Raw genomic sequence first — 6043 nt, forward strand, 5'->3', positions numbered from 1 at the left:
AGATGCTGAGGAACAACTCTATTCAGGAACCCAAATATACCTGTGATTTCATGAAAAAAAGTATTTGTATCAGAGCTCTGTTCGCAACTCTGAGGCCAATTAATTCTATCAGGTCTCAATACCCAGCCATGCTTGGCTCCAATCTGTGGTAGCCAGTCGCCAAGATGGCCACCCGAAAATTCTTTTCTCCTGGTATCTATTCTCTTGTAATGTTCTTGTCCATACTGGTCTATGTGACTGATATAATATGTAGAAGAAACAACATATGTCCACTGAGACTAGGTCATTAAAGACACTTGCAGGTTTTGCCTTGCTGTCTCTTGGGTCACCCATGCTAGAGGAGACAAGCTGCCATATTTTGAAGATGCTCAAGCAGCCCTATGTAGAGGTCAATGTGGAGAAGAACTGAGGCTTCCCATTGACATCTTGCAGTAACTTGCCAGCCACATACTTGAGCCACCTTGGAAACAGGTCTTCTAGCCCTAGTCAAGCCTTCAGATGACCCCAGTTGAATGGATACAGCTCAACATAATTACAATAATCTTGAGTCATAACTGCCATGATTGCCCCTAATTAACCCTTGTTGTTTTTTTCCACATAGTTTCCCAATAAACCATAAAGAGATAAATCCATTAGGGGTTTACAATTGAATCCTGGCTCCAGGAATGCACTTGATGCTTTAATATTATCTTAAGATAAACCAGATACGTTCCAGCCAGGATCAGTTCACGTTCATCTTAACCCAGAAATACGTCCTTCTTTCCAACCCAAATTGCAGGGATTCTACTAGCCTTAGTGCCACTCTGGACCATCCTTCCGTCACTAAGTTTCGTGATAAGTTGCACTCTGCAATGCTATTCCTGTCTGCTTTTCTTTCTTTGGCCTCCAGGCACTTTGGGGCCAGTCTTCATAGGGTTGGAACAACCTAGTTCCTCTGGAACAACAACTCTATGCAATATTTTAACTGCAGTCTCATGAAAGACCCCGGTCTGAAACACCAGTGTTACTGATTTCCTTTCCTTCAGTAGCTGTACAATCATGCTTATCATGTTAAACTACTAAGTTTTGGGGTAATTTGTTATGCAGCAGTATGTAACTAAAACAACACCCCCCAATACTAGCTTCCTTGGCCTTATCTGTTCTCTTCTCACATTCCTGTCCACACTCTGGTTGCTGTCCTCCCTTCAGGGGCTTTGCTCTGGCTCTTCTTTCTGCCTGGAATCCTCTTTGCTCATATACCCCAGGGTTGAGTCTCTGGTTCTGTTCAAGTCTTTGTTCAAATGTCACCTTTTCAGTGATACCTGCCTGGACCACTCCATTTAAAATTGCAATACTTCCTGACATTTCAATACTCATTTCCCACTCCCCTTTTTTCTTTCTTTCTTTTTTGTAGCCCTTATAACATTTTATCATCTACTATAATCTATTTATTTATGCTTTTTATTCTCTCTCTGTATGTCTCTTTCTTCATACTAAAATGATTATTCCACCTACAAGAAGGGAATCTTTGTGTTTTGTTTACTGATATAATCCAAATATTTCTTAGGATGATTCTCAACATAGTCTTGAGGTTTTCTCCAAGTGTTCCCCTCTACCTGGAGGGGACTGTTCTCCAGAATATGAGCCCAGAAGACCCCTCAGAGCCCATATAACATTGATAAGATAAGATTGCTGAGGATACAGTTGAATATGAGAAAGAATACCCTGCATTTGAGGCAGATGAGGGTTGACTGACCACTCCCTAAGTATGTGATCCTGGGCAAGTCATCCTCCCTAGTTGAGATTCAGTTTGCTTGCCTATAGTGATGAAATTAGTAGTATTTGTCTCCTCTGCCTTGCAGGAGTATGGTAGGAAGCATGGCCTTTGAACTTAAATCCTTACACCTCAATGACCCAAGGAAATGTCTATCTTCAGGTTTACCAACTGGTCTTTGTGATAAAGTACCAGCTTTGGGAAGGACACATTTGTGTTTAAAACTCAGAGATCTAGCAAGTCACTAAATGAGATGTGGATTACAGTGTTTCAGACACAGGGAACAAAGGTGGAGGAGGGGCATGCATGCCTGATCAGGGACTACTGGTATGGGAAACTTGTCGGGTTGGAAAAGATCAACCACTTCCCAGGAAGTCCCTACTAGACCCTCTGTGGACTCCAGGACTTCTGATTCTTACACTACTTTCTTCATCACTCCATGTTCTCCAAGAGTGATAAATGTAATCACTTTCATAATATGGTTATGTTTTCAGGCTCAGTTCCTTGGCTCACTGGATACTCCATGGACCATCACACTCCTGTTTAAGCACTATGTATTGCATCTGCATCCACTTTTCGAGCATCCTATCAGAACAGGAGGCAATCCGAGGCTATTGTCCCAATTCTGCCAGTCACCTGAGTTCTTGCCACTTCCATAGTTCTTAGACCACCTTTTCCTTCTATATAATGATAGGAGTTTCTATCTTGTTGGATCTTTGCTTTTATACCTTATTGGCTTTATCTCAGGTTTACTACTGTGCAATTTCAGTCTAGGTACTGGGGCATTTCTGAAATATAACTGTGTGCTTTATGTGTGGGTGGATGTGCATGCAGGCATGGTCTGTATCTTTGAATCTGCAGTTTAACTGGTAATAATAATAATAATAATAATAATAATAATAATAATAATAAACAATTTGGATGAATATAATAAAATTTTATTGATTAAAATAATAACAGTGGGAATCATTTATTGAGTGCTTGTTACTTCCCAGCTACTATATTAAATTTAGGCAGGGACCACTTAAGTGTAAGAAAATCAGTCACATGCAGTCAGTGATAGAACTGGGCTCAAGAGTTCATTCTTTTATTTAAAATTACAGCATCCTCTTATTCTTCCCTCCTCCCCAGCTCTTGTTTTTCTTCAGTTATGGTTCCAAACTCTTTGTTCCCTCAAATCACTAGACAGATTTTCATAATTAGCCACCACAAACCACTTCCTTGGCCAACCCACAATTTTTTTAATGTTTTTAGTTGTCAAGGGACCTTTATTTTATTTATTTATATGCAGTGCTGAGAATTGAATCCAGTGACTCACACATGCTAGGCAAGTGCTCTACCACTGACATACAACCCCAGCACACCTCAACCCCAATTTTTAATGTGCCTTACTCAAATCTCTTGGCTGGCTCCAACTCTGTCGGCAGCTCTCATTGACTATGGCCCAGAGTGTGTCCAACAGAATGGTAGGAACCTCCACTCTAAAGAAAGTCCATGCCTTCCTTGCAGGTGGAGAGGACTTTTCTACTCTGGTCCACTTCACATCTTCTGTCTGATTTTTCATGCTTCCTCCTTTGAAATCTCCCTTTGAGCCAGGCTGAGGAGTTCTGGAGAGATTTTGCTAACCTCACCTGGAATAAGCCCTGCGTCTTTTCCAGCTATTTATATCAGCTCACATCCTATATTTTTCAGAACTCTTTTTTTTTTTTTTTTTAAAAAGGCAGGTTCTCAGCAACAGAAGCTGACCCTTTAAAGGCCTTATTGGAATGATGTGGAAATCTCACAGAATTTACAGAATCTGAACAGGCAGGCCCCAGGAAGGAAAGGAATCAGGGTGTTTGAGGAATCCAAACAGCAAGAATGAATGGGAAATCTCTTCATGAGGTTTGTGTCCAGCATACAATTTCCACTCTATATCCTTGTGCTCAAAATTTGAATCCAGTCCAGCTACTTGGGAGACTGAGGTAAAAGGAACATTTGAGCCCAGGAGTTCAAAACTAGCCTGGGTAACAGAGAGACCCTATCTTATTTACTTATTTTTAATATTAATTATTTAATATTAACATTTTAATATTAATCATTTCATTTTGGTCACTTGGCCACATACACCCTTTAGCCACAGCACTTTGACAGTCCCATCAAGACTGCATGTAATGGCTGCTGTAATAGCTCAATGGTACAGCGCTTGCCTAGCACATATAAGGCATGGGGTTTGATCCTCAGCACTACATAAAATAAATAAAATAAAGGTATTGTGTCCATTTATAACTAAAAAAAAAGAAGATTATGAAGAAAGAAAGAAAAGAAAAAAAAAAGAAAAAAGACTGTAAGTAACTGGGTAGAATAAGTTTCTCAAGGTTCTAAACCAGGACAGAAGGGTGGCGGAGCAGGCCAGACAGTGGGGCCACAACTTCCTTTCTTTTTCTCAAGCCTCAGATGCACCTCCTGATGGCCTCTTACCACCTGCCTTGCCTAGGGATGATATTTAAATTGTGTGCAGAAAAACCAGTGCCATAGCCCTCAAAGCGCTTGTTGCAGAGCACACAGTTAATTACCTTCCTTCACTCTGTAAGCTCCTTGGGGCCAAGAGCCAAGGTTCCTAATTCCATAGGTTTGCCAAGAGCCCTTTCGTGTGCCAAGTCTTAGTGACTGACTGAGCTGCATGTTGTGTGGAGGGACAGGATATGTGGAGGTTGAGGGACTTCAGGTAAATGGGAAGCCTTTTACTACCAGAATATACCTATTCCCAGGTGAGAATAATGATATCAAGTTCTGAGAGAATTTGAACAAAGAATCGCAGTTCAAAGTTGGCACTGGGTCAGGCTCCTTTAGACTTCCATTGTGGTCACATGTGCTTCTGGAAACCACCCCTATCATTGATTCTTCTTTTTTTTTTTTTTTTTGAGTATGGGGGATTAAATTCAGGGGCACTTGACCACTGAGCAACATCCCCACACCTATTTTGAATTAAAAAATTACCAGAGTTGCTTTTGCTGAGGTTGGCTTTGAACTTACAATCTTCCTGCCTCAGCCTCCCTAGCCGCTGGGGTTATAGGTATGTGCCACCATGCCCAGCCTTGGCTCTCCTTTCATGATATTTTTCTGTTAGAGCCCTTATGAAAAACACCAACATTCCATCTACTAACCTGCCATTTGAGAAAGAACTTTGATAGGGATTTGGGACATTTTGATGGGAGGACTCAACCAACTATACCCCCTACCTGCTTAGCTGGTAATTTTTTAATTCATTCAACAAACAAATAGGTAGTAAGAACTATATATCAGGGCACTATTCAAAGCACTACTGAGGATACAGCAGTGAATCAAAGAGACCAAGTCTCTGCCCTGCTTAGATCAAATTCTAGCAAAGGGTCCTACAAATAATTGTATGATCAGGAAAGAAACAAGTTGCCCAACCAGTTGAGTCTCCATTTCTAAATACTTTTCTTGGAGGCAGAAGGTGTTCATCAGCTCTCAGTGCTTTTTCAGACTTACTATTCTAGAATTATAGGAATGAAGACATAACAATTTTTAGCTGAGCGCAGTGGCACACGCTTGTAATTCCAGAGGCTTGGGAGGCTAAGGCAGGAGGATTGCAAATTCAAAGCCAGCCTCAGCAAAAGCAAGGTGCTAAGCAACTCGGTGAGACCCTGTCTCTAAATAAAATACAAAATAGGATAGGGGTGGGGATGTGCCTCAGTTGTCAAGTGCCCCTGAGTTCAATACCTGTTACCAAAAAAAAAAAAAAAAGATATAACAATTTTCTATATCTAATTCAAGACAAAGAGGGTATTCAAAGTGTCCCAACATATAAAGAATGGTAATAGTGGGTTTTAAAAAAAAATTTTTTTTAGTTGTTGATAGACCTTTATTTTATTTATTTGAATGTGCTGCTGAAGATCGAACCCAGTGCCTCACACATGCTAGACAAGCACTCTACCACTGAGCCACAACCCCAGCCCCTGATAGTGGGTTTTTAAAAATTTGTTTGGTAATGGAGATTGAACTTAGGGGTGCTTAATCACTGAGCCACATCCCCAGCACTTTTTACTTTTTATTTTGAGTTAGGGTCTCGATAAGTTCCTCAGGGCCTCGCTAAATTGCTGAGCAAGGCTTTGAACCTGTAATCCTCCTGCCTCAGTCTTCCGAGTCACTGGGATTAGAGATACTTGCCACCACTCCTGGGCTTAGTGATAGTGTTTGGAAGGAGTTTGGAATCTGAATGAAGAGAGAGAGAGAGAGAGAGAGAGAGAGAGAGAGAGAGAGAGAGAGAGAGAGAGAGAGAGAGAG

This window comes from Ictidomys tridecemlineatus, chromosome 2 (genome assembly GCF_052094955.1).
Source record: "Ictidomys tridecemlineatus isolate mIctTri1 chromosome 2, mIctTri1.hap1, whole genome shotgun sequence".
Taxonomy (NCBI): Eukaryota; Metazoa; Chordata; class Mammalia; order Rodentia; family Sciuridae; genus Ictidomys; species Ictidomys tridecemlineatus.